This window comes from Panthera uncia (genome assembly GCF_023721935.1).
Source record: "Panthera uncia isolate 11264 chromosome A1 unlocalized genomic scaffold, Puncia_PCG_1.0 HiC_scaffold_17, whole genome shotgun sequence".
In the NCBI taxonomy this organism is placed as follows: Eukaryota; Metazoa; Chordata; class Mammalia; order Carnivora; family Felidae; genus Panthera; species Panthera uncia.
The window spans coordinates 127,406,205-127,429,116 of NW_026057577.1; the positions used below are offsets into that span (position 1 = coordinate 127,406,205).

At 43.0% G+C, this 22,912-nt stretch overlaps 1 protein-coding gene across 2 annotated transcripts in view; it reads right to left on the reverse strand.

Moving 5' to 3' along the window:
- Positions 1-22,912, reverse strand: part of PDZD2 (PDZ domain containing 2) — a 363,661-nt gene that overhangs the window by 170,833 nt on the left and 169,916 nt on the right. Inside the window, exon 1 of one of the 2 annotated variants that reach the window (XM_049648231.1) lies at positions 17,137-17,470. The exons of the other annotated variant lie outside the window; for it this stretch is intronic. The gene's annotated coding sequence lies outside the window, so the exon portion shown is untranslated. Of the gene's footprint in view, positions 1-17,136; positions 17,471-22,912 lie in introns of those variants that run through there. 2 annotated transcript variants of the gene reach the window in all.

A 22,912-nucleotide genomic window follows, 5' to 3' on the forward strand; every position in this document is an offset into this window, starting at 1 on the left:
AGAAGGAAAAAAAACAAAACAGAACAAAGAAAACAAAACAAAACGAAACAAAAAACAAAAAACCATAGCCAGAGGGCTACCTTTCTATCTCTGTGTCTGAGGTTATAGGAGCTCCTATTTACTTGACTTGGCTGTGAGGACACTTACATCCATCCCCCAGGCAATCACAAAGAATGTGTTCTGGCCCAGGCCCACCACTCCAGGGAACAATAACCATTTCATACATTGGTATTTAGCTACAGGGTTACGAAAGCCCTATAGCCAATCAAAATAGGGTTTCTGCAGATCAAGTTCTGATCTCTGCCAATGAGAATACTGGCTAAAGCCGCTGTGGAAAAGTAAAAAAGAAAAAACATTCTGTTCATAGAATTTCAAACATGTTTGCTTCCTACGCATTCATAAGCATGATAACTAACACAGGATGAAATGCACTGTATAGGGGAATGTTGGACACAGGCAATTTGTGTGTTGCAAAATTTGGATGCATCCTAAAAGATGTAAATAATAATAGAACAATCTGTGTCATCAAATTGGCCAAAGCAGGACTAACCTCCATGGACTTCAGTACAAATCATAAATAAAAATGCCCACATTACTCTGGTCTTTCAAAGTCAGGTGTTGCTAGAGAAAGCGTGAGTCATCTCAGAAGCCCACCTTTGGTGGAGTCAACGTCAGATCCAGGGATTGAATCACACCCAGATCAGCTTGGTCACTGAAAGCACCCTTCTTTTCATCTCAGAAAAGAATCAAGATTCACTGTATTTAACAAAGATGCTGAAGATAAAGAGAAGTGCTATGCAGAAAAACATTTAAAATCTGCTTTGAGAAGAAAGAAAATCCCCGATCCTCGCAGATCTCTGAAGCTCTGAATGTTGGAGAGGCTGGAAGAGAAGGAGCCAACAAATAAAATGCAAGCATGAAAGAGCAACCAGGTTTGCCTCTTGCTAAAATTGATCTGGTGATTCCTCACGCTGCGTACTCTTCTATCCCTCGCTAAGAAGAGACTTAGAAGAAAGCTCTCAGAATGACTACAGATGCTCTCAACTCCAGCCTTTGCGCTCTAAAACAGAACGCATGACAACTTGCTGGTCATACTTGAGGAGAAATGTCAATTCTTAATACCTATCTGAGCACCCCAGCACCAACAGGACTTAGAATATAAAAAAATGGCCGGCCACCCCCAGTGGAATAATCACGTCAATGTCATAGTCCAAGTAGTACCTTCAGTACTGTGATGAAGTGTCCACCTTCATCACCGCACAGGGCCACGTTTCTACGGTGGGCAGGCAGCGACAGCAGGGTATACAACAGCAGATGTTTAAGACACCAGGTTAGCTATTTTCCACCAAATTTCAACATAAGCGGAGGCCCTTCAATCACTAGGGGCCCAGAAACCTTACAGCAAGCAATGCCATTCAGGGTTTCCAGACTGTCTGTGTTCTTCTGAGGGTCAGATAAAGAGAACAGTGCTTTAGACCAAAATTCTAGGAAGTCAAGATGGGTGATGGGGACACTGAGAAGGAAAGGAGCTAGTCGTGTGGGAACAAGAAAAAAGGCCAGTGTGGGAGGCATGGGCCAGATAGCACTTCCAGTGAATAGAGGAGGGGCCCAGAGACCTGCATTATGATACTAGGCATAGGATTACAGTGAACACAGCAAAGTGTTTTAAAGCAAGTTATAAAGGAGAAAAGGTCAACATTCTGATAAAGCACTACTGAGTCTAAACTAACACCAATCCTATGCTACACATCTGAAAGATTTCGAAATACCTGAAGATAAAAAATTCAGTAAGGATATCTCATAAAAATAGTTAACGTTTATTAAAAACTTCAACTAGGCCAGGTATTTGCAATAACTCATTAGTGCCTCACGATCCACCACGAATAGATAATACTGTTACCTCCAATTTAAAGAAATCTGAGGCACAGCTTCCAACATCATTTGGATGTGATAATGCAAGAAACTGGGCAGTCTGGCATGAGAACTCAACAGTCTGAAAAGCTGCATTTACATTAAAATGTTGTAAGAATTGAATTTGAGGCCATAGCTGGTCACCACTCGAAACTGGTGGCCCACTCTATGTTTTCACCTTTATGTCCCTTGACATACAGCCCGAATTCAGAGTCAAGGTCCTTTGTATTCACTATGCTCAGGGGTGGACAATGTAATTATGAAATTTATTATTCAGAATGGTAGTGAAGACCTGTAATCAGTTTTTTATCTTTAATTATCAAGGCCAATCTCCAAACAGTTAGAACAGGAAATGCTGCAACATTGGTAACAAAAATCCAAATTCAAAGATCCATAGCATTCCTTTATACCAGCAGTATCGAGAACAAAGGAAGAAAAAAATCAGCTTCCATACTAATACAAACTAGAAAGAAATATAAATCTGAAAGCAACTAATGTTGCTTTGTAAGGAATTATAAAACTTTATTGAAGGATATAAAAGATGATTTGGATTAATGGATAAACCTTGTCTACAGAGAAAGACAACATTTTAAAGATGTGTTTCCCAATTAATAATTTCAGTGAAAGATGTCAACAAGAATTTTTAGGAAACTTGAAAAATATTTTATCATTTATATGGGAGAGTACAGAACTGAGAATAACTATGACAATTCTGGAAAAGTACAAAGAGGGTGGATTATCCGAAAACACATTAGAAATTAAAACAGTGTAATTAAAACAATGTATATCGACTTAGGAATAGACAAAGTATAGAACGGAAGACAGAGGCTGACACTGACCTACCTATAGTTATTTTTAGGGACTATATATGTGGGGTGAGAGCACTAATCACTGCTAGATTTGCAATCCATTTGAAATTTATTTTTAATCCATCTTAAATCTGTCTTTCTCCTTAGACTGAGGTAAAGATCGAATTCTACATTTTCCACATGAAAGTGTAAAAACAACACCCACCTAAATATGAAAAATTACTGAATGAAAAACATAGGAGAGGTAGAGTATGTTCTTAAAACAGAAAAGGCAGTTAAAATGAATGGTTCTATTACCGTGGCCAGATCTCAAAAAAATATAAAAAGTAGAAAAAGCAAGATGTAACAGGATGCCATTTATGTCAATTAAAATACACGTTGGGGCTCTGAGTGGCTCACTCGGTTAAGTGGCCGACTTCAGCTCAGGTCATGATCTCGTGGTCCGTGAGTTCAAGCCCCGCATCGGGCTCTGTGCTGACAGCTCAGAGCCTGGAGCCTGCTTCTGTTTCTGTGTCTCCCTCTCTCTCTGTTCATGCTCTGTCTCTCTCTGCCTTTCAAAAATGAATAAATGTTAAAAAAAAATTAAAAAAATACACGTTAAGGAGCACATAGGGGCTTACTCGGTTGAGTGTCCAATTGTTGATTTTGGCTCAGGTCATGATCTGACCATCCGTGAGACTGGACTGAGCTGTGCCAGGCTCGGTGCTGACAGCGGGAAGCCTGCTCGGGATTCTCTCTCTCTCCTTTTCTCTCTCAAAATAAATGAATTTTTTTTTTTTTAAACCACACACATTAAGATGCATATGTGTAAATTAGAGCACTTGTATATCTAAAACTTAGGCTCGAAGGATATGTATTAAACTGGAAGAAAATATGGGGAAAGGCTACAGGAACTTTACTTATGACTTTTGGCTTTGTTTAAACAAAGCCCTTAAAGCAAATACAGAAAAATACTAATAGCTGTTAAATCTGAGTGGCAGGAATATGGATGGATGTTTGCTAGATTATTTTTTGCATGTTCTATATCTTTTACGTTTTTTTAAGAAAGGATTCTCAAAACTCAAATGTTAAATTTAGATTTTCTTCATAAACTTCCCTATCAACCACAGAGTATTTTCTTGATTATCTATAATCTTATTCTTAACCTCAAAATACAGTACATAAATAGGGGAGACATAAATGAAGTTATCGATCCCAACTGTGATGATTAATTTGTGTGTCAACTTGGCTAAACTATGGTACCCAGATGTTTGGTCAAACACCAGTCTAGATGATGCTGTGAAGGTATTTTTTATATGTGATCAACATTTCAATCAGTAAACTTTTTTCATGAAACAGATTACTCTCCATAAGGAGGGTGGGCCTCATCCAATTGAGGTTTCCCAAAGGAGAAAGGATTATTCTCAAGATTGCAACATAGAAACCCTGCCTGAATTTCCAGCATGCTGGCTTGCCCTACAGATTTCAAACTTGCCAGCCCCTACAATCTCATGAGCCAATTTCTTAAAATAACACCCCCCCCCCATACACATACATCTCTCCTTCCCATTCTGTTTCTCTGGAGAACCTTGACTAATACCCAACATTGCAAGTTTGGGGGCAACCTTGCTTTTTCAGCAACTGAAATGGTCCCCAATTTCTGTAACATTTTTTAAAGGGGAGAAAAGCATGCTTTGGGGGAGGGATGGAACTATGATAACACCAGTTAACAGCAACATATTGAAATTAAATACATCTTGTGTTTACTTTCTAGGAAAATGCATCTCAAGAGAAGACAAAGTTCTTTGTAAGGTGGCTTCTTGTTGGAAATGTTGTTTTTTCTGAGTGGAAATTTCCCTATTGGCCTGTGATTGCTTGTTGGCCTGAGGCTCTGTGGGGAGGACCCACATCCATACTCTCATGTGGTGGATGAAAAAGGGCCAGAGGAGTGAGGTCTGTTCTTCCTGTGCCTGTGATTTTTCCTGAGGGGAACTCTCCTTGTTTGTTTCACCAAAACCACAAGTTGACAGGCTGCCCAAGACTGACTGTGCTCTATAGACTACTTCTCCACCGACGGGCTCTCAGCTCTGCTCACATGGTCATCTATAGTGTTAAGTGCTCTAGCTTTCTACAAAAGTCCACACTCCTCTTCATCTGCTCAATGCACCTCCAAATGCCACATGTCTAGACAGAAGGAACCTTAAGTAGAAGTTATACCCCTTTCCCAGTTTAGATCCCTTACTGATTTTAAAGAAGATACTAAAATTTGAGCCATTTTAATATTCTGCATTTCTGTTCACTTTATTTTATGTTGGTTTGGCATTTGCAAACCAAGAGAGTTCAAGTAAAAACAAGAATAAAGTTATTGAGGGGCATCTGGGTGACACAGTCAGTTAAGTGACTGACTCCTGATGTGGACTCAGGTCACGATCTCACGGTGAGTTCGAGCCCTACGTCGGGCTCTCTGTTGACAGCTTGGAGTCTGCTTGGGATTCTCTCTCCCCCCTTTATCTCTGCCCCTCCCCTGCTCATGTTCTGTCTCTCTCAAAATAAATGAACTTAAAAAAAATCAAGTTATTGAAACAATGATTCAAGAGGACAAAACAATATATTACAAATATACTTCTTGACATCAGTTAGCATTTCCTATAGAGTTACAGGTGAGCAAGACATCTCAGCTAAATAAGGTGACTCAAACATAAGTGATCCCCTACTGTCCCAATCAGAAGACAGTTTAAAAAAATGGGGGGGGGGGGGATTTGTTAGATAAATGTAAGTGATGTAAATGAAAAAAATCTCTATCATTAGATGTAAACATTCCAAGATATTAAAAATGTAACATTTAAAATATTTACCTTAAGCTATTTAATGATGTGTAATGCACATAATTGTATATGCATAAATATATATGTAAATATTACATAATCATACAAGTCAGTGCTAATTTAGAAATATTTCTGGTTTCCTTACACTTTAGAAAAACATTTATTCAAAGTCTTCAGTGGCACTGGCACTTTTACACCTTCCTACGAGCATGGCTACATTTTGAGTCTCTTCCACTATCCCCTTCGTGTGATGTGATCTGGAGAAGGGTCTTAACTTGTTCCATTTTTAAATGATCTTTAAAAGTCTTGTTTACAAAGAAATCCAACACTTGTTATTGTGAGGTCAGATGCCCAAAAATATTACTAGATTTTTTTAAACTTTTTTTTTTTTTTAAATATGACTTCCTCTGTTGACCTGTATAAGCATCTAAAACCAGCACTGACAAAGGTCATTTCAGGCTGTGTGTTCTCTCAACAATATTTTGATGTTCAAAATAAAATAACTGTGAGATCTCCCCATAGCATGAGACAGTTTGTGGGCTTAAATTTAAGGCAGCTCCCTCATTTCTGATCATAACTCTTTGAGGGGCGAAGGAACCATGTCTTCCATTTGGGCATATGAGGCAAATCGTGTAACTTCATTTTCTGTATTGCCTCACATCTGCCTTTGCTCCTCAGCAGCCAGCCATGGCAACACAGTACAGAATCCTAAGTGGACTTTCTCAGAGCAGAACTGGGGGATTCCAGGGTAATCCAAAATGCTAGGTCTAGAGGATCCAGAATCAGGTGCCTCTCCCACAGGCAGATGGGCGCTGACACACAAGCAAGCCTGGGAGGGCTATGCTTTCTGTCTTTTCTTTCTTCTTTTAAAAATGGTTTATGCAGTTGTGATGTGATAATTTTCAGGGTGACAGGAGACTAGCTACAATGGGGAGACTCCTGGCCAGCTGTGTGGTCCTGAGTCCCCCCAGATCCCATCACTGCCCTCCAAAGGGGGTGAGACCTGCCCTCTCTCTGTCCTCAGATGCTCCAGCAGCAAGACTCTGAGCTCAGTTCTAGCACTGCTAAAGGGCCTTACCAAAGGCAAAGAAAGACAAAGATGGCTATATGTAAGCAAAGGGGAAAACTTTCTGGACCATTCTAGAGAAGGGCCTGAATACCTCGAGAGCTTCACTGAGCCCCTGCCTAGGACCCATTTCAGTGACCAAAGCGGAAAAGAACAATGGACAACACTCCAAGCTGTAAAGATGCTAACTGCGGCCATTAAATTTCAGTTGGAGGGATGGGAGCAGGAGAAAAGAGGATAATGATGACGAATATACACAACAGTGTGATTATTGTGAGTATAAGAAATAATATTCAGTCTTTGTTCCCTGTTTCTGGCACAGAGCTTCTAAAACCCTTGTAATTCCTTATATAAGAGCCCCAGGGGCATTTTTCCTCAGAGTATTTAGTTCCCGAAATAGCTCCGGAGCAATAAAGGTTAACTAGGTGTCTTTTGTTATTCATAACAAGCCCTTTTCAATCACATCTGAGTTTAGGATAATGTGGTGACTTCTGGAAAGTCCTTAAGGACGGGGGCTGGTTGCCAGGGGACCCAGACTCAGATTAGAGGGTAGGGACCTTCAATCCCACCTCTCCTCCAGGGAGGGGAGAGGGGCTGGAGATTTTCAACCACCAACGATTTAATCAAGCATGTCTATATAACAAAGCCTCCACAAAAAAACAAGAGGATGGGGTTCAGAGAGCTTCTGAGCCCCTTCCCCCATGTATCTTCCATTTGACTGCTCCTGGGTTTTATCCTTTTGTAATAAGCCAGTAATCTAATCGTAAACTGTTTCCCTGAGTTTTGTGAGCTGCTCTAGCAAATTCATCAAACCCAATTAATTAACACTAATGACTAATGGGAGGGGTCATGGGAACCTATTTATAGCCAGCTGGTCAGACTTTGGAACCTCAGTTGGCATCTGGACTATTGTGGGGAGGGGAGGGGTACGATATCGTGGGACTGAGCCCTTAAAATGTGGGGTCTGACACTCTCTCCAGGTAGACAGTGTCTGAACTCAGTTGAATTGGAGGACACCCAGCTAGGGTCCCAGAATTGTTTGGTTTGAGGAAACCTTTATACACACACACACACACATTTGGTGACCAGAAGTGAAGTAGTATTCAGGGAGTATTGTGTGTAACATCAATGAAAACAATAAATAGAGTTTTTCTTTACAACAGGGACAGTGAGTCATGAAAGAGAGGAAAACCTGAGCGGTAGAACTGAGGAAGTGTTGCTGGAATTTGGCTGGATTCAGAAAGCTACCTCCAGGGCAGCTGACCAAGTCTACAGCCTGGCCGTAGACTTGAGTGGGTTATATCCTCAAGTAACACACAGACCGCACACTTTTGGAAGCTTGACAGTTATAACACGAGAGATGGGGGATTTGTCTTGTTCTCCTTGGGATTTTTTCCATTAAGAAAATGGACCTTTCACCTAGGCCTGATTTGAGGACTAAGGAAACGGCTCAGGGAAGTTAACAGCTGACAGACAACAAAGCATGCCCAGAAAACAGGAGCCGCAAAACCCAGCTCCAAGGGCCCAGGAGCTCAATTTCATTAAAGGGTTATGTGCCCGACACAGTGATGAACACTCTACGTGCAATACCTCAGCTGTCACCACTAACTAGAGGGAGTGGCACACCTTATTCCCACTTTACAGTTGAGAAAACCAACGCAGAGAAGCTAGTTAACTCTCCCCAGCGTCACTCAGCGCAAAAGTGGGCCAGCTGGGTTTGGAACGTCACTACGTCACTGACAAAGTTTATTTGGGGAGACAGAGTTAAAAATGTGATAGATCACTTTATAGTAGCTACATAATTCTGAGTAGGTCACAGCCCTACTGAGCCTTAGTTTCCAAATCTGCAAAATGGACTTAACACTTCTCTGGGCGTGAGATTCTTTAGTTAAAGCCCAGCTAATAGCAGGACTCAGTAAAGACACTGTCCTGCCTTTTCCTCCCTTAATCTTGAACCCAAGGCTTACAGGTGAAGGCAAACAACTTATCAGCTTCACACACCCATCTTCCCCACCTCCCCGCTGACCTGCATATGTGAAAGAAGGTAAGGTAGGGAGGACGGGACATTAATTACATTCATCTTATCACACACGGGTGATGCCAATCTTGGCCAATCTGCTTTGTTTCTGTTAAGGCTTTTTCTTGTCCATCTTAAACCAGCTTTAAGGTGAGTATAACAGAGCCAAAGTTTTTGATTTTGTAGGAATACCTGTACTCTGGTCCTTGTGTTAAGTGGACTCATAAAGGGCCATCATCACAGGAACAGAGCCAAATAGCAAACCACAGAATGGTTCTGTGAGCAGCCAGGGCCTTACAGATCGCATCTTCTACAGATGAGGCCTGCGACTCTGGCTCTGGGAGCTGCTGAGCACATAACTCACTCCCAACCCAATCCCAACACCTCATACACTCACATAAAACGTTGCTCCAGAGTTTACAGTTGGTGAAGGGAGATATCCAAGAGTGGTGATGGGTCGGTCCAAATATTCCCCCAGCTGTCTACACGTGGGGCTGATGTTGGAGCCTGGGTTAGAATCCTCTGTCTGCATCCTATTAGGGCCTTTTTATGAAGCCCAGAGCATGACTATCTGGTTTGCATTTTTCATACAGAGGGAAGCAATAAGGGGCAGCAGAGAGGCTTTCTAAAGGACACCTTGTAGAGGTTTGTTTCACCAGAAAGCACCCAGGAGATGAGCAGGCAGTGTGATAGGAGGGAGATGGGGAAGGGAGCGGATGCTGGGAGGTGGGGGACCAAGTTCCAGTCATCCATACGACTTACTATCTGTGCTCCAGAACAAGGCACAGACCCACTCAGCCTGAGCTGCACCTTAGAATGATAAATCCAGGTTAGGAAAGCTCTGATTCCTTATAGCTTGGAAATTCTATTTCAGTTCCTAATGAAACCCCTTTATGACTCTTCATGAACTCTGAGGAGACCATATGAAGGCATGCCTAGCATAATGTGTTGCCTATAAACCGGCACGTGGCATTTTTGTTTACTGCATAAACGAATGAACCAAAGCTGGTAAGGATACAAAGGTTAAAACAAACAATTGTCACAGATACACTCACATACATACCACATACGTACACGTACTCCTATGTTCCTCTACTTCGAGTTGCCAATTGTTTGTGACCTCTGTATGTAAAAAGCGTATTAGGCGTGGCAGGAAGAAAAAGGAATAATTCACGCCCCTGCCTCACTCCCCAGGACTAGTAATCAAACAGAAAAGACAAAACAGACACAAGGGTGAAAGGGCAACTCTCGGACAGGACAATTCAAATTCAGACACACTCATGTAAATGTAACTGGCATTTTAGAGCCTGAGAGGACAAGATTGTGTAGGAGAAAGAGAGGACCATACACATCATGAGGTCACCCAGCAGGAATGAGAAAGCACACTCCAAAGGGTTGAACAAGAGAGAATTTTATGTAGGGACTATTTAGAGAGATGTGGGCAGGATGAAGCACCCGGGGGCCAGCAATGAACAAGCTGGGAAACCGTTATCACCTTTAGGTCTGAAGGGCAAACGGGAGGAAGCAGTGCAAACTGGAGCCTTGAAAGTGAGCTGCCCATCAAGAGCTGGAGCAAATTAGCCATCATCAGAACCTTTGCAAGGCTGAGGGCTCTGTGACAAGGGGGATAAATACCCCAACACTGTCTCCTCCGGCCTTCTGATCCCCTGCCCGTGCCTCCCATTGGCTGAAGCCAACCAGACACAAGACAAGGGAGTCCAGATGTTGTCATTTATAGCACTAAACCTCTTGGTGCACAGGAAGGCAGATGACGAATTGGAGGTAAGGGGTGCACAACATGTGTGTGCACACACTTCTAAATTATACACACATGTATATACATTTGAAATATATTTGGAACAAGTGTATCTTTGACATTTCAAAAAAATGACTTGTACAAAAAGGTTTCACCATAAGATTAATCTAAATTTAAACATCAAGGTCATCTGAGGTGTACCTCAGATATAATTTATATAAACAAACTTCTTCAACTGCAAATAGCTTGTACATAATGCTCATATTGTTTGACACACGGTGTATTTGTTTACATAGGGCCTAACAAGTGAAACTGTTAAGAAGATAGCCCATTAACCAGACAAAACTGTCTCATAAGTTTTCTTTAATCTTCTATCCCTACCAGCCCAATTTTCAAAGATAAAAAAACAAACTCCAAAGTTTGCACACACATTTTTCCATTTATATTTTCTATCAGTTGGCAATTAAAACAAGAATCCCAGAGGTCAGCCAAAAGTCTTAAATAACAAATGAAGGAGTCAGATATATTATCTCAGGACTCAAAAGTGCGAAATGACATGTTATGAGAAACCACCTGGAAAACAGCACTTGGCAGGTGACATTTCAGGGATCTGCATTTCTTGTAGCAATTCCCTGCCAACTAACGTTTAACTTCTAACAGGGACCTTCAGAAAAGGTTCCAGAAGTATGAAAGCCTCTATAACACCATTTACTATTATGCGCAGTTCTGTTGATGGCAATGGGAATCTGGAACAAGATGAGGATTAGGATCATTCCTAAGGGTGGCAGAAGATGGGAAAAGTAATGTGTGAGGGAGGGAGGAGAGTTAAAAAAAAAAAAAATGTCTCCTGGTCATCTCCGAATTAGTGACCACATACCTGGGATTTCTCAGGACAGTCCCAGTCTCAGATATTCTAGCCCATGTTACTACTATGTCTAACCCTGGGGAAATAGTTATACAAATTATGGTCCTTGGACTCGATGGGCAAATACACTGCCACTAAAATTAATGAGTCTGTAAAGACATGAAAAATCCTGGTATTTATTCATTCATGGTAATGTCTGAATCCCTATTGCACACTACAGATGGTGAAAGGGTGTTCAGGCTATAATGATGAATTATACATTGCACAAAGCATACATGTTATATAGCACAGAATGGCCTCCAGTACCAGACTGCCAATATTTGAATCTCTCTGCTTCAGCACCAAAAAGCTGGACAACCTTGAACAATCTCCCTAACTAAGGGGTGCCTCAAGTGATCTCTTTTGTAAACAGGATAATAATGGCATCTTCTTCATAAGATCATTTTTGAGGATTAGGTTACCGCATACATATAAAGTTTATTATAGTGCCAGGCAAGTAGTAAGTGTTCAACGAATCTTATCTGTATTACAATATGAAGTTCATCCTTACAGTCTTCGTTTAGTAAAAGATACAAACAGGACAATGATGGTATAATGCTAAGTCCAATCGGGCTTCTCTTTAGGCTGACATCACACTGGGAATGGAAGACATTAGGAGGGCTTCCTACTCTTACAATAGAGACAGTGTGCCATTGCCACTTGAGTCAGATTGGGGAAAACAGGTACTGTCTACCTTCTTCTGCATTCAGTCTTCCTGACAACACTGAGCACTTTCAGAATTTATTTCTTCTCCAAAGCTTCCCAAAGTCTGGGATTCCCCAAAAGACAAAGGATGGAAGACAGAGGAAACAACACCAAGTGTGCAGGCAAGACTTGGCCAGCCTCCACAACCACAACAGTGAATGAAAACTAGTGTTTGGCTTCTCATGGGCTCCAATGTATGAGGTCTCGTCATTGCTTTGTCATTTTAAGAACAGTCTGCCCTTCTGTGACAGCCCCAGAATGTTCTCTCGCTGGGATCAGCTAACAATCTCCAAAGCAAGGAATCCTCTTTTCCCCACCAAATGTCTCCCCAGTTATTCCTTCTTTTGAAGCTTGAAGAGAGAATAAAATTAATTTCATCTGCCCAGAAAATAGAATAGAGAGGAATCCTATTTGGAGCCAGAATGAGGAATCAGCTTAGAACTTCAGTAAGGTAAGCCCACCGTCTGCCTTAACACTCTTAGGAATGAGACCACACATAAAAAAAATGTCTGCCTGTATCGAAGTCTGGCAGCAAACGATACCAAACCCTGATTCAAAGTGGCTTGAAGAAGGAGGAAATTAATCATTCTCACAGGATGGGACCTGCAAGAGAGAGCCTAGTGCTTCTTGAGGACACTCTGGGATCTGCTGTCTCCTGTGTGTTGGTTTCCTCCTAAGAATGGAGACAAGATGCCTAAGAATGGAGCAACGTATCCAGGAAGCAAAAGGGTCATTTGTTTGTGGCCTTTTCTCAGTAATGAGCAAACCTTCCCTAGAAGCACCACAAGGGACATTCCCTCACACCCCATCACCCAGATTTGAATCACAGACTCTTTCCTCCACTTGTCTCTGAATGTGGAATGGAGGTACCACAACCAGAATGTGCTAATCATCTCAGAAAATGGATGCTTCCAAATCCACATGACCACTAAGCCACTCAGTGGGCTTCTGGTGAGGACCAAAGAAGGAAAGGAACATGAATATACTTCAAAAAAAGTTAACATGCTGTACAGTTATTCCCACAGATAGAACTGTGGTAAGCCATCACATCAAACATGTTCAAAAATGCCTTCTGTTGGATACTCCACACATACGAAGAAGCATGGTTAATAGCACGAGGGAGAAGATGCTAATGTATCTAGTATAATGTATCACCTTCAGCAGAGGGGGATAAATACAGAAAGAACTGCAGGGAGGGTTCCAAGACAAAGTTGGGGCATGAGGCAAAGAGAATCACTCCCCAGTAAACATGATGGATTGAAATGAGAGTAAAGTGATTTTTTTTTTAAGCATGGGGGGAGGGATTCGCTAAACTCTTCAAGAGAACTGAAGCAGCAATGGTTGCAACAAATTTTGGAAGCTGGGAAGTGGCCCATCCAGTAGTAACTGACTTCGCAGACAGGGCAGGAAGCACAGAAGCAGGCAGGGATTCATGCCACAGAGCTGCAGAGAGTCTCTGGAATTGGGGTCACCAGACAAGGGTCCCAAAGGTAGGAAAGCTTGCTAAGAGTCTGTGCCTGAAGCGGTCAGACCCCTGTAATCTCCTTAGCCCTAGCTCCCTTGTGACTGCCTACATTCTGTGTCATGTTTGCTCTGCTAAATCAGAGCAACTCTGGACTCAGAGACACAAGAGGTAGCTAATGGAAGGGGTGCCGATTTAAAAACCGGGGAACAAGACAAAGTCTCCGTACCAAATATTGGACTCCTGGTCTCCCTCCCAAATCTGGCTCACTGAATGCCGCCACCAACCTATTCCCCTCACCTGATTCCTTCCACTTGATTTCTTTTCACCTGATTAGTTTCCTCTGAGAGGAACGACCTTCCAGACCTTCCACCGGAGGGAGTCCTCCAATGAAACTGTTTAGCAAGATAATCCTCCAGCAGAGGTGCTCAGGGCCAGATGCACATTCGGATCACCTGGGGAGCTTCTAATAATCACTACTACCTGGGCCCCAGGCAAGATCCTATGTCATTCAGTCATTTGGCAAATAGGAATGGAAAGTTTACCGTGTGCCAGGCTTTGTTACAGATTCCAGAACACTGTTCTAGGTGTCTTTCTTTGTAAGAAGGAACTATTCATTCCTGGGTGTAAGCCCCATCCACACATGCAGACTTTCCAGTTAGCTTTTAAGTGATCAGTTCAGGACCAGACATTAGAGGAAAGTTTTTAACATGCATGAAATTTAAAAACAAAAACAAAACAAAAACTAGGAGGAAATCTGAGGGGGGAAAATGTGCAGGGAATAGAGGAATGCTTCAAAGAAGCTGTCATTGAGATCTGCAGAGAGTTGGAAAGCTTTTCATCTGTGAAATGAGAACAGGAGGTTATAAAAAGAATATTTCAGAGATTTTTTAAAGAGCTCTTGGAAATTAGAAATTTGATGGCATACATAAAAATTCAGTATACGGGTTGGAAGATAAAAGGAGGAAATTTCCCAGGAAGTAGAATTTTTTTTTTAAGAGAGAGACAATATAAGAGGAAAAAGTAAAATAATTAGAAATTCAATCCATGAGGATCCCCTTCCAACTTAATAGATGTTCCAAAAGAGGAGAGAAATGATTTTTTTTTTTTTTTTTTAATTCCAGAAAACTGTTCAGAACCGAAGGACATGAGTTTCCAGACTGAGGTGTCTTGAAAGCCAAGTAAAATAGACGGGGTAAAAAAAAAAAAACAACTCACAGCAAGATATGTTATAAAGAAATTCCATTACAGACAGAGGACATTATAAAGAACAAGGAGAAAACCCTAAAAACTTTGAGAGGGAAATAATTCCATTCAAAGCATCAGGAATTAGGATGACAGACACGTCAATGCCAAGCCTGAACCTGGCAGAGCAATGTTTTCTGAATTCTGAGGGAAAAGGACTTCCAACCTAGAGTTCATACCTCATCACACATGCAGTCAAACTTGGAAGATCTTAAAAAACTGATTTCCCATGTACTCTTTTTTAGGAACTTCTGGAAGATGTGTCTTACCAGAAAGAGAACAGAAACAAAGAAAGAGGAAGATGTGGATCTAGAACCCAGGGGATGCCACATGGGAAAGAGGCAGTATGAGTCCCCGGTAGAATGAAGAAAGATTTCCAGGATGACGGGTATAGAGCAGACCTCAAGAGCAGCAAATCCACAGTGGGGAAGGAGGCCTGAGGGCCGGTGAGGGAGAGTACCAGGTTGAGCCGTGGGTACCTGCAGTGTTTGAAAATACATACAAAGAGTCGAAAGTGGTTGTTTTGGGGGCACACGAGTTGAGATTGGTGAAGGGTGGGGCAAGTGACTGCTGCTTCTAGAAATATCGGACTTAGAAAATTATATGTATGTATAGTTTTGATTAAGGAAAAAAGGGAAACTTGGAATCAGATTCCAGAATGAGAACCCAAACACAGATCAGGAAAGGTTCCCCACTCAGGAGAACCCACTTCCAGAAGGCAGCAAAGGTACTTGGTGAAACCTTTGGGAAACAGAAGAGATGACGAAGGAGGCAGGGCTGAGCTCTTGGCAGAGCAGATGAGAAGAGAACTTAATGTCCCAGGAAAGAGGCCAGAATGGGGTCACTATTTCCCTTCAAGGAAACAATTCCTAAGTGTGACCTGCCTGGATCTACAGAGGAGATTAGCAGGAACGGAGGATTAAAGGGGACTGTACATGCTAAGCACAGTGTCAGGCAATTTGTGGCAGCAAGAAGGCAAGCAGAAAGGCGGTTTCTGGAAGCTTTGCAGCTCTTTATGAAGTCTTCCTTTCCCACTGGATTAGGGTATGTCCTCAGACAATTCTACCCAGTCATGCAGGCTCACAGACCCTAAGGGTGAAAGAGCGTGAGCAAGCCTGAGATCCCGAGTCCACATGGGTTTCCCCACTTTGCCTGGTACATCTGATTTCCAGTTTTGTGTGTAGCCCACTCTGAGAACCCTTTTCTTGTAGAACCGGACAAAGGTGTCCTTTCCCAAGGCCCACCCTACACCAGTGGCTCCTGTGGCTGCTCCCTAAAGACAAAGCATTTGACTAGAGATCCTGAAAACAATTGGAGTAAGTCCTGTTAACTTTGTTAATATTTCAGCTAAAGAAAGGGTATAGGTTAGTGAGTGTTACATGGCCAGATTAACATTGGAGGTAGAAAGATCCCCTTGTACCTCATTTTTCACTTCATCTGCAAGGGCAAAACAGTCTAGGCATGTCAAGTTTGAAAATACTATTTATTTCATGTGTATTTGAAGATGTTTAGGTCATGCCTTTTATGATAGTATTTACAGAGTTTATGTCATGCCCTTTATGATATCAAACTCAGCCTGACCTATTTATATGAAAAGTGTTTATTGTTTACCTTCACAGAAGCTTTTCTCCCAGAAATGGTTCCCAGGATGACAGCTGTAGTTATCTCCTTCTTACCCCCCTTTCACAGACAAGACTGACTTAATTTCACCCCTAGTATTTATAAACTATTAGGGAATAACAACGTGATAGAAAAGGTCATTCTCTTTCCAAACATCTTTCATCTTTAAAATCTTAAAGTGTCTGTGGACACTAAATCAAAATATTCTGTGAATCAATGGTGGGGGAGTTGTCCAAGCAGGCTGTTTAGTAGTTTGGGGCAAAGATCTGTCCCCAAAGGATGCCATGGCTCCCTGAAGGCTCAAAAAAAAAAAGTTCCCACTAGTGGAAGACGAGACGCATCTTTTCTCTGCCTCCGATTCCCTCCCGGACTAGCCAAAGCGAGGAGCTTGGGATAAGGGCAATGTCACAGATGCCCAGGTTGCTGGAACACGCCGCAAACACACAAACACACTTCATGGGCTTCAACAGCACCTCTTATCCGAGGTGTCTGACAGAACCGTGGCTCTGGAGCCCCTCCAGCCTTGTCCCTGGTGCCTTCCCGGCCCCCTCCCCTCCGCCTATCACACACACTCCGGGCGCCTCCTTCCGTCGAGTAATTGACAAACCAGCTCCAAGTCAGTTTCTCCTCCCAAGGAACACAAACCATCTCTAAACACGCCAATCCCCCAGGTCAAAAACAAGACGCCCAAGTGATCTGCGAGATGAGTTAGTTGGCTGCGGCGTTTCTCCGAGGCTGGAGCTAAATTTCTACATTTGTGGATTCAGCCTGGATCCGCACCCCCAACCCGATGGGGAGGGGAAGCCTGAGCTTTCTATTTGCTAAGCATATTCCTACCTCCAGTTCTGCAGTCACCTCGGGGGTCTCGTCTCCCGCCGCCGGCGTGCGCGTCGCGAGCAGCTGGCCGCGCTAATCCCGCGCGCCGGGGCCCCGCTCGCCCGCCCGCGAGCCGCAGCTTAATCACCTGCCGCCGCCCGCTGCGCGCCGGAGGGGGGCGCTCAGCGCGGGCTCCCCGCCCGGGACGCCGCCCCCCTGCGCGCCTCCGCGCCTTCCTTCTGGAGCTGGTGCCTCTCGGTCCGCTCCATGTCCGTGGGAGGACCCCTCCTCCCGCCCGCAGCCCCGGCTGGGAGGTTATGAAAAGACTGTAATGGGATCCCGGCTCGGCCCGTCACTCCCCTGCTCACTTGTCAAAACTCCACAGCATTCCAGAACCCCTTCCCCGCTCACTCCCTCGCGGGGAAGAGGAAGCCGCCTGCGGGAGGGTTTCACGGACTTTGCGGTTGCTCGCGCAGACACCTTTGTTTACATCAAGTGCCGGGTGGGGAGGGGGGCTTCCCGCCGTCCCCGGGAGCAGGTTCGGAGCAGCAAACGCCCTTCTCAGACACCCTCGCCCGGTCAAAAGTTCTCCCTCTCTCCGAGAAGCTCCACCTCCCCGACACCAGTTCATTTCATAACCGCTCCGTTTCATAACCAGCAGCAGCGTGGGTTCTTACAGGGGGTGGGTGGGGGAGCCCCAAACCAGAATCGCAACCATCGCACCGGGCAGCGTGTCAAGAAACTTTTCAGAACCTCCAGTCAGAGCCTTACTGCCGCAGGAACCCAATTTACCACCGCTGAATTACAATCACCGGTGACTGCACAACTTAAGCATTTCCTTTATACCTTCTCCCGCTCCCGCGCCCCTCCCGTCGTCTGCGGGGTTCAGTCAACAAGTCATTCCCCGGAGAGGCAAGGATGGGCTTGGGCCGCTCAAGCCATCTCCAGCTGCAAACTGATGAGGAAGCCCGACCCACGAGGCTGAATTGTTTACATCACACCCACCGAGGGCTTCCTGTCTCTAATTAATGGGAATACAAATAAGACAGGAAAAGACTGTTTGCTTTTCTTAAAGCAGGAGGGGGGGGGGGTTCTCCTAGAGAGGGGGAGTCACCCACATTTCATTGCATAAAGAGGTTTTTTAAGACTTCAATTGTATTTTATTCCATTTTCCCACCTTTAACACTTGTTGAAAAGTAAAAGCATCGCTGTGCCAAACCTCAAACCATGAAGGAACTTCTGCTCACAGCACATTTTCACCTGGCTTCAGAAAGGGATCCGGCTGAAGCTCCCAGAGGGGGCAGAGGTATGGCGACCACCTGTGGTTGAATGGCACCCACCTAGGCACAAACGGAAGACCTGCGCCCCCTGGGACTTGAGAACACCCATCCCACTCCCTGGGGTTCATACCAGAATCTTGCCCCAAACTTAGGTCTCTCAGCTATGGTTCTCTTCCTGGGTATCCAGCAGCCCCTTAACATAAATTAGCTTTGTGAGGTATAGATCTGGTGGAATTCGAAGCAATTAATTGTAAAGGAAGAGGCAAAAGAAGGCTCCTGTTCCCAATACTATTACTGTTACTGGAATGGGTAATTAGAGCCCGAGAGGGGCCAAGCCATGTCAAGGCCAGGCTGGTAATCTGCCTTCTCTCTGAAGCAGCCCACAGAGAACACTGGTAACTAATCACCGTAATCACCAGTCCTGGAATTACCCCCAGTTGCTTCATTCAGGTTGGCACAACAGCAAACCTGGCAACAGGCAGGACTGCAAGGTGCTGGCGTTCCTGTGAAAGTACTACAAGGAAACAGAATCCCAGGATAAAGTGTGTCTCTAGGAGGTGTATCGCAACTGACAACGGTGTGTGGAGTTTAGGAGAACACTACAGGTGTCCAGTGAGAACAAGCTTTGCATGCCTCAAGACCCTACAGTTCCTGGGTCAAAGCAAATGAGGCTTGTGATTTTAGGAAAAGCTCAGAACTCTTACAGTGTCTGGCTTACAAATATTATAAGGTCTCGGTGAATGTTGGCTCCTCACCCCGCTCCCATTTCCCTCTCTTCTGCTTAGGGGTGGTAGTCCTAGTAGATTCATTAGCATACATCTCGGTATCTGGTAAGTTTTATGGGAATTAGGTTCAAATTGCATGATTTTCTAACAATTTCAGAAGTGATCCTTTCTTCCTTTCAGATTGCTTTCTCCACTGACAGTTTCTTTTTTTAAATTTTTTTATTAAATTAACAAGAATTTTAATTTTATTCATTTTTTAGAGAGAGAGAGAGAGAAAGAGACAAAGTGTGAGCGGGGCAGGGGCAGACAGCAAGAGAGACACAGAATCTGAAGCAGGCTCCAGGGTCTGAGCTGTCAGCACACAGACTGGCGCAGGGCTCGAACCCATGAACCATGAGATCGTGACCTGAATTAAAATTGGACGCTTAACCCACTGAGCCACCCAGGGCTCAGGGGCCCCTCCACTGACAGTTTCTTAGTGCTTTACTTCTAACTTTCTCTGCTCCTTCATTCAATCTGGTATATAATTTATGATGTGCAAATCAATGCTGTTTAAACTAAATCCAGGATTTTAAGCTTAGTACAAATAAATATTCTCCCTTCCCCCACAAACTTTGTTGTCTAAACTCAGTTTAGGGTGTGTATATGCCAGGAATTAAAATTTGACATCTGTTTAATAACTTAATTTCAGGAAAGCTTTGGAATGCATATGACATTCTCATCAGCATGCCAGAAAGATATGATGTGCTCAGTCTTTTCCCTCACCGGTTTCACTGCCGACTGGAAAAGAGATCAATGGTTCAGTAAACAAAGGGGTGCTTTAAAAGTGGCCTCCAATTTTACCCTGGGTCTGGTTTAAATAATACTAACGATTGCTATGTGTACACCAGAGTCTACAAGTAATATTAATTTGAGCAGAAACTGCTGATACGTTAAGAGAATCCAAAGTGTCTTCAACACATAAAGGAAATGGTTCATTAAAAAGAGTTTAGAGTTCAGCAGGATGGCTGATTACAAAGTAGTGTCCTGAGGGGTGATGATCAAAATGACAGGCACAAATGGGAGTTAATATCTAGATTTGAGAAAAACAAAGACGCAAGGATCACAGCAGACCATGCATTTAATATGAATTCTGCGTATTGTACTGATAAGAAATAGGCAACACAGTACTGGGGCAAGTTCACACTGGCGGGAGGTTGACGTGAAAGAGAAATGCCTCTCCTCATTCCTTCCTCCCCCATAATGAAGAATTTGGCAGCTGATAGACTCTTATTAGGGTGATATGTCCAGTGTGAGGCCCCTCATTTTAAGGGAGATGGGGAGACACTGGAAAGGTTCCAAAGGAGAACCAAAATGATTAAAGATACAGAAAATAGAACCTTTGAGGGAAGGTTAAAGGATTTGCAATTGTTTAGTCTAGAGTTAAAAAGTGCCTAAAGGCAAACTTAACAGTCATCTCCCATTTGAAGGGTTATTATAAAGAGGATACCGACCAGCTGTTCTTCATCTCCACAGAAGACAGAAGAAGTAAGAGGCACAAATTCAACATTAAAATTTGGGTCAGACATGAAGGAGGCTTGCTTGAGGCTAATGGTAACTGACATGACACTGACATCACTGTGCAGTCTTTACCTATCAAACTCCATCTTAAGTGATAGTCTTAGTCTGTTTAGGCAGGAGCCAGTCTAGAGAACTCCTTTCATTCCCTTCTAGGGCTAAAGTGGTCCTCTTGACTCATGGAATGTGGGAGCAAAGGTCCTGAGTGTCCATGCTCTACAAGGCCCACAAAAATATAAGGCTCCCTGCAAACATATGCTCACATCTCATTGGATCCTTGTTTATTAGAATGGGTATGTCTAAGAATCTGTCCAACTCCAGGGGCACCTGGGTGACTCAGTGGATTAAGCATCCAACTCTTGGTTTCAGCTGAAGTCATGATCTCGCAGTTCATGAGTCCGAGCCCCGCATCAGGCTCCTCGCTGACAGTGCGAAGCTTGCTTGGGATTCTCCCTCTCTCCCTCTCTCCCTGCCTCTCCCCTGCTTGTGCTCTCTCTCTCTCTCCCTCTCAAAATAAATAAACTTAAGAAAAAAAGAATATGTCCAACTCCAAACACTGAATAGATGATAAGTATATTTTATAGACTTGCTACCCTATAGTGTTTCTCTGTATAGGCAACATTGCTTTTTGGTTAGTGGGCACACAAATATTAGTTGATGGTGATGTTAAAGATAATAATAGCTATGCATTATTAAGCTCTTACTATAATTATGTTGGCGCCGTGCTAGCAACTTTATGTAGATTATCTCTCTTTTCTCTCTCTCTCTCTCTTTTTTTTTTTTTTTTTTTTTTGCAGGAGCCCTGTGAAGTGGGAATAATTATTAGGCTTATTCTAACACAAGGAAACTGAGTGACAATGGGGTTAAGTAGCAAAGCTAGTAAATGTTGGAGTTCCCAATTCAAACTCATTTAGTTTGACTCAAAAGGGTGTGCTTACCCATTAACCACTGCTTTCAATCATTAAGTATTTCTAGCTCTTGGGAGGGAGGAAACATTGCAAAGAGGAGCATTTATGCTTGTTGGCCCAAACTGATGAAAAAACAAGACTTCTATAGGTTTATAACACCTAAGGAATGCAATTTTTTCCCAGGTTAGCAGAGGAAAGAACTGGTTTTGCCTTCTGATCAGAAGCATATCTTTCTGTCTGTCACAAAGCTGAAGAATCCAATCAAGGTTTACCTCTGTTTTATTATTTAGAAACTATAAGCTATTCATCTATAACCTAACCTTCCATATAGTAAGTCTTCTGTGACTGTTGAATGAATGAATATAAATGCATTATGACAGGGATGCTGAGCTGAATTGAGTTTTTCCAACATGCTGGTGATCAGACTCTGGTGGGTCATTTGTATGAGCTTCTTATCAGAGGCCCCTTAAGAGTCTTAAAATGCAACTTACTGGCTCAGTCAGTTAAGCATCAGACTCTTGGTTTCAGCTCAGGTCATGATCTCATGGTTTGTGGGTTTGAGCCCCACATCAGGCTCCATGCTGACAATGCCGGGCATGCTTGGGATTCTCTCTCTCTGCCCCTCCCCAGCTTGCTCTATCTCAAAATAAATAAACTTAAAAAAATTACAACTGTTTCCTTTAATTCAACATCTGTGAGAAAGCATATGGATGGGTCACGTATTTTTCCAATGTAAACTACTTTTAGATTGAGAAAAGATTTTTAATGGGGTTTATTGAGTGCTGTTGTATATCAACAATAGATGATTTGTGAGTGAAACAAACATCAAAATGATTTTCAGAAAGGCAAAACGAACCACACACATATAAAATATTAATAGCCTTGATCCAAATTACTACAAAAGACAGATATTTTCCCATTAGGACAATTTATCCTGAGTCTATAAACAGAGAGGGGCATAATTATCCATGTGTTTGCTAAGAGATCTAAACCTTATGTAGCTATAAAAAGCTGGAGAGAGGAAGAGAGAGGAAATTCCCAGGAGAAGATCCCCAACCACATCCAGGGCCGTCAGATCTCCATAAATACAAGGCCCAGCAGTGGCACCAACTGAAGCATGAGAAGAAACCTCAAGATTTTAACACAAACCACAGAAATAACTTTGAATTGTCTTAAAACTAAACAATGACAATTCTATCCAATAAACTTACAGCTGACACATGGGCAGAGTGGTGACTTCCTGGTGTTCCAGATGTAGTTAATGGAAACATAATGCCCAGATTCAGTAAATGTTGACTGAATGTAAAGAGTGAATGACTGTCTGAAC